The sequence below is a fragment of the Acanthopagrus latus genome, chromosome 2, assembly GCF_904848185.1.
Source record: "Acanthopagrus latus isolate v.2019 chromosome 2, fAcaLat1.1, whole genome shotgun sequence".
NCBI classification, from domain to species: Eukaryota; Metazoa; Chordata; class Actinopteri; order Spariformes; family Sparidae; genus Acanthopagrus; species Acanthopagrus latus.
The window spans coordinates 27,201,744-27,207,375 of record NC_051040.1 but is presented as its reverse complement, the minus strand read 5'-3'; the positions used below and the strand labels follow the sequence as shown (position 1 = coordinate 27,207,375).

Sequence of the window (5,632 nt, the reverse complement as noted above, 5' to 3'; positions counted from 1 at the left end):
CTCAGTGTGTGACACTTTGTTTCATTCACAGCAACAGCTTCATGGGTCTGGATGTGTTCTGTGGTAGAGACGGTTATAATGCAGTATGATTGTATGACTCACTCTCTTTGATGAAGATGCTTCTACTCCCCAGCACAAGTGACTGCTTGGACAAAGAAACAGTCTTAGACATACTAACATACTCAAGTTCATTATAAGAATTCTTTTTTTCCCGTTAGTTACACACAGTAACATCGATGCTTATTAACTCATAGAAGGAAGTTACTATGACAAAATGATATAAAATACTGATTTCAGATGTATTTTCAGGAGATGAACCACTTCTTTGTTAGATTAGAGCTTGCCTACTCAAATGGAGATAATTCATACATTGAAAAGCTTGATATTTCCTTTGCTTAGTGAAATACTCATCACATAAGACATCTGGCAGCTTCAGTACAGCACATACTGTTTGAATGGAACCCTGTGAAACTAAATACTCACTTACTACTCTCGAAGACTAAATTTCTCTTTTATTACAGTGGTATAGATTTCAGTTGGACCAAATATGCAGATTTCATCTCCACTTAGACTAATGCACCAGTATTTAAGCTGATCACCTCACCCATCTCTGTTTGTATATATAAACGTGAAGCTCTATTTACGTCTTCTAGGAATATATTTCCATAACAGATTTTAGCAGCAGCATAGTGCATGTGTATAGCAAATATAAGGGCACTCTAATGATAACGATGGACCTGGACAGATTATAAGACAACACGCCCCTGGGCAACAGAAATGTAAAGCCCCCCAACCCTCTCACATGACCACACCCAGATGGATAGAGTCACAGTGTCTGTGTTGTTGTTTTGTGTGTCTTTGTTGTTGTTTTATGGTGGTTTCATGTTTACTCTCAGTCATTTCAGTAGACAGTTTTGATAGTTCCCTGCCCCTGTAGTCTTTTTTCTGACCCTTTGTCGTAGTTTTGTGGCTCTGTAGTTATTTTGTGTCTCTTTGCACTCGTCTGATTGACTTTAGCAAAGAAATGTTAACTTCAGTTCGAACTGATGCTCTGGCCCATGGGCACCCTGACTTCTTGGGCCAAGCTGAGCCTGTGCCCAGTGGACCCATTCCGTTATCCATTCGTGATGGTGAGAAATAAAAAAAAAAGTCATCTACTGTATGAGCTAGGAGGCACTTATTTCATATTCATAATTTATTAGTATTTATTAACCTAGGACCAGTTAAATGCATGTATTCATTTTGTTGTCATTACTACTACAAAAGAAAAGAGAAATACTTTGCTTGCAGTATATGGTGACAGTTACAGAAAAGGCTTATTGTTTAAAAAAAAAACACTGCACAATTGAAGTGTCTGAATTGTTCTTAGGAGATTGTTAAATTTAAATGATTTTGCATTTAAAAAAAAATGTTAAAAAAATGTAAACAAAAAAAAAAAGTAAACAAAAAAAAAACAAAAAAAAACATGCACTTACTGTGTGGATTAAGCATTATTTACCACTGGAAAGCTTACCCTGTAGCTTAATAGTATTTCTGGCGGTGCTTAGACCACAAAGCTCGAGTGAATGAATACAAGTGGCCATCTTTCCCATACACAAGAACGACGCATTTTTTCAATGAAAGAAGTCTCTGATGTTTACGCTCATCACCATGGCGACGGTGTAGGAGGCGGTTCGAGTGACGCTCACAAAGAGGTAAGAACCAATCACAAACCAACTCCGTTACCGGACTGACGTCACCGTTAAAGCGAAAAGGACCGTTACTTGGTTGCCGAACTCTCCAACTGCAAAGGGACAGAAGATATGGCTGAATACCAGCATAGTCTTGATTAAAGCTCATGGCGGCGTAGTCCTCTGTCGAACAGTACCGCTCAACCTCCAAAACAGCTCACGTCATGGTCTAAACAGCGGCACGAACGGGCCGTAAAGTTACTTTTTGGGGGGCGTTTCGCTGCCCGTTCGGATCGGGATGATCTCCAACTGTGAGGTGAGTGACTGCAATTAACTAGCTACCGTACACCACCATAACCCTGGTAGATAGCTGCTCTCCTATCCACAGAAGCCCAGGATAAACTCTTGTCGAACTCTGGTGATGTTATATTGCCTTGCTAGTCAGGAATGGATGTATTTCTCACCAGCCACCATTGAAAAAAAAAATGTAAGAAGTTACAATGATCCACTAAAATATTCGGTGTTGCAGGCTCCTTCTTTTTACTGTCATGACTTTAGTCAGCTACACAAACTGGCTTACGGGGTATTCTGGGCGAAGAAATAAAAGATGAAATAACTAAAAGTTGAGATTCTGTCGAATCAAGTCTTGCTTGTTCTATTTTTTTTATTTATTTATTTATTTTAAAAAAGCTGTGTCCTAGTGGAGGAGTGGGCTCCTTAGTGTAATGATCCTAGTTTTGTTATTACCGTGAAATATGTACATGTATATGTATATGTTTGCCTATGAGCAGTGCCACAACTGACTCACAGCGCGGTGTCTGAGCACACTGGCGTAGCACTGCTGCTGTCCTGGCTACACCGACACTGGGTGCTGAGTTGGCTAACTAGTTAGCCAGGGAACTATCCAGCGCATGACGTTACCCAGGTTACACTGACAAAATAATCATTACCACGCGTTGTATTAACTCTAAACGTCTCTGTCTCCCGGTCCAAAGGACTTGGGGGCGGCAAGTGTTCGCCGTTTCAGTCTCCTCTCCGCCCCCTTTCCGGACAGCATGCTGTCAAAGCTGCCCCGCGACCATTACCGAGCAACGCTCCGGGGGTCTGAGCGGTTACCTAACGCTGTGCGGAATATCTTTATCCACATAAGATACTGTAATGTCGAATCTTTCGACAACTGCGATGTTCGCGCCGTATCAGTGTAGTTACAATCGTGTGCTGACGGCCGCACTGCGGTGCATCAACTATGGCTTCTGTGCCAGTGCTATACCCCTCACAGAGCCCACAGTCCAGCACAGCAGGCTACTACGTCTGTCTTTTTCCATTGTCCTGCACACATGCTCGGCACTACAAGATTATATTTGGTAATTAACTGGTAATGTACATTTCATGCACCAGTAGGGCATTAGGCAATATACACATGTGGCCACAATAACGGAGTGCGTGAAGCATATGTCATTAGCAGTTGTTTAAGCTGTATGGTGAACAGTGCCAGTTTAGAAGTTATTTCCTGATTTCTTTGCACTGCTTTTGTAATTAAACCTGTAATTTGACACGTGTGAGTTCACGTTGTCGAAACGCAATTAACGCTTAGCCTTTGTCATGCATTAAACAATTGAATGCCGTTCCTTTGAACGGGCCAGAATGTCAGCTTGTCCCAATATCTGACTGGTATGGAGAACCACAAGTTTACATGTGCATACGTCTGCATATGTTTATTAATTCCAGTTCAGAGGATGAAACTTTATCTCAGTCCCATTTTTCATCTTGTTGGTAAAAATACACATTATTAACACTGCCTCGATAAATGACCTTTAATTGATTCAGTATGGGCTGCACAAATACACTGCACACACTCAAATAACTATGAGAGCAAAATTAGATCTGCTGGCTCTATGACCTCAGTGTTTATAAATAAATGCATGTATTCACACAAGATGCCTAGTAACTCATGTTATTGAAATCCATGCCCAGTGTAACACGGCACAGTATTTGACAATGACAACATCAGCTAATGAAGAGTGAGCTTACATGCGTCAAAATACAATTAAATTAGCCCAAACAGGACAGTGAAATTAGGAGGTAACTCCTTAAGTATAATTTTTCATATACGATGAAACATTGAACCTATGCAAATGAATGATACTTAATGCATGGACCGGTCCATGTCATATAAAACTGAGATACAATTAGCATCATGAGCATCAAAATTGATGATGGATTTCACTTTTATATGTGAAATGTCAGAGTCACCTCCAGCCTACAAATCACTAAGTAGGGAATTCTGGGGTGTACACTATATCTGTGCCATTTGCTATGCAGTGGCACTATCACTGGAGGTGCTGTGGATGAATCATGATCCAGTGAAGCTTGCCACTCTCACGTCAGATTTTAGTTTCTGTGAAAGCCGCCAATCCGCCAACTGAAGGAGTGTGACTTGATGCACTCCCAGCTTGACTTATATAAAGCCTAAATGCTAGTCCTTTAAGAGCAAATTGGAACGCTGCTTAGGGTTGAGCGACCTGCAGAGGTCATAGGCATCTGCTATATTTACCGGCCCTGTAACTTGATCTGTGGCATTCTGGATCGCTGTGCTCATGCTATCCTCTCACACTCTGGGGCCACAGCCTCCCAAGTAGCACCTCATTGCTTTCTGTCTATTCGCCTGTCCGCTCAGAACAACAAGGGTGAGCCTCTTACAAACCAACTTAACCGCCACTCTTCCTCCCTTTTTCTCCTTTTAGGTATCTGTTTGTCAGTTGAATGCCTAGTTTTACCTGAGCTTTATAATTGAGCAACTTTTCCGGAATTGAAAATACAAGCTGAAGGAAGCATCACCAGTCTTTAATGACTGGACATGAGATCCAGAGAATGTGTTGCCCGATGGCCTCAGTTCATGCTGAGTGTGTTAGTTGTAAAGTCAACAGTTTGCTGGGAGAGACAGCCCAAAACAGATTATGGTGTTGATGTGAACTGCTATGTTTGTCAATTTGTAGGGCTACAGCCAATATATTTCTTCTTCTCAAGCCTCTGTCCCACTCAGACAGCTCAATAGTAGTGTTTGGCAGCATGTAATCTGGTGATACTGTATGAATCCTGTTTCAGATTACACTTACCTTAAAGAAATTCCCAGTCAACAGAAAAGGTTTTAATGTTGCTGTTTGACTGTTTTGTCCTTTGTATTGAATGTTATATGTAATGTAAAATGTCTGTGTGTTTCCACAGGAGTGATTAGTGTCACAGGGCCTGTGTGTATGTGTACACTGTGGGGTAGCAACAGTAGAATGAGCTGCCCTAGAGCCATCACAGTCTGTGGCGACTGACACACACCGCTGCAAATACAGCAGGTAGGCAGCTAACTACACACACACACACACACACACACACACACACACACACACAGACTGACCCAGTTGACAGTGTGAAGTCTTAAGTATCCTCAAGTACATGGAGTTGATATCGCATTCCTGTTTGACGTCACTGATTGCATGGTTCTGACGTATTATGGCAGAGTTGACTCGTCCCTTTGTGAAAGATACTTAGAAAAAGTTTCACAGATAAGTTATGTGTTGTTTTATCAGCTTAGCAATGACTCACAGAAATGACTAAACTGGAAAGGTGATGCTGCACGTCGGTTCCTTCTCAGTTTACAGCAGGACTGCCATGTAGACCTACAAGCTGTGACACCAATAGGGTAATTTTGACTGCAGCGTACACTGTTGAAAGGTTTTGATTATACTTACACCATAACAAATAGTGTGAAAATAATATTCAGCACATGCACACTGCATTACAAAACTTCCATGCAATGCAGTAATACTGTTTAATGCAATGATGGTAATATATTCAGATTTTCAATGGAGGCCAGTTTATCTAGTATACTTGAAAATTATAATCAAGAGCAAGCAAGAGAAAGATGATGAGATTAAAGATGTGCCCTGATTTGACTTCTCTGAGTCTAT

At 41.2% G+C, this 5,632-nt stretch overlaps 1 protein-coding gene across 4 annotated transcripts in view; it reads left to right on the top strand.

The window, feature by feature from the left end:
- Positions 1-1,674: 1,674 nt before the first annotated feature.
- Positions 1,675-5,632, top strand: part of usp2a (ubiquitin specific peptidase 2a) — a 45,988-nt gene continuing 42,030 nt past the window's right edge. Inside the window, exons 1-2 of one of the 4 annotated variants that reach the window (XM_037075586.1) lie at positions 1,675-1,694; positions 4,896-5,017. The gene's annotated coding sequence lies outside the window, so the exon portion shown is untranslated. The other 3 variants (XM_037075603.1, XM_037075577.1, XM_037075595.1) reach the window with 3 other exon arrangements.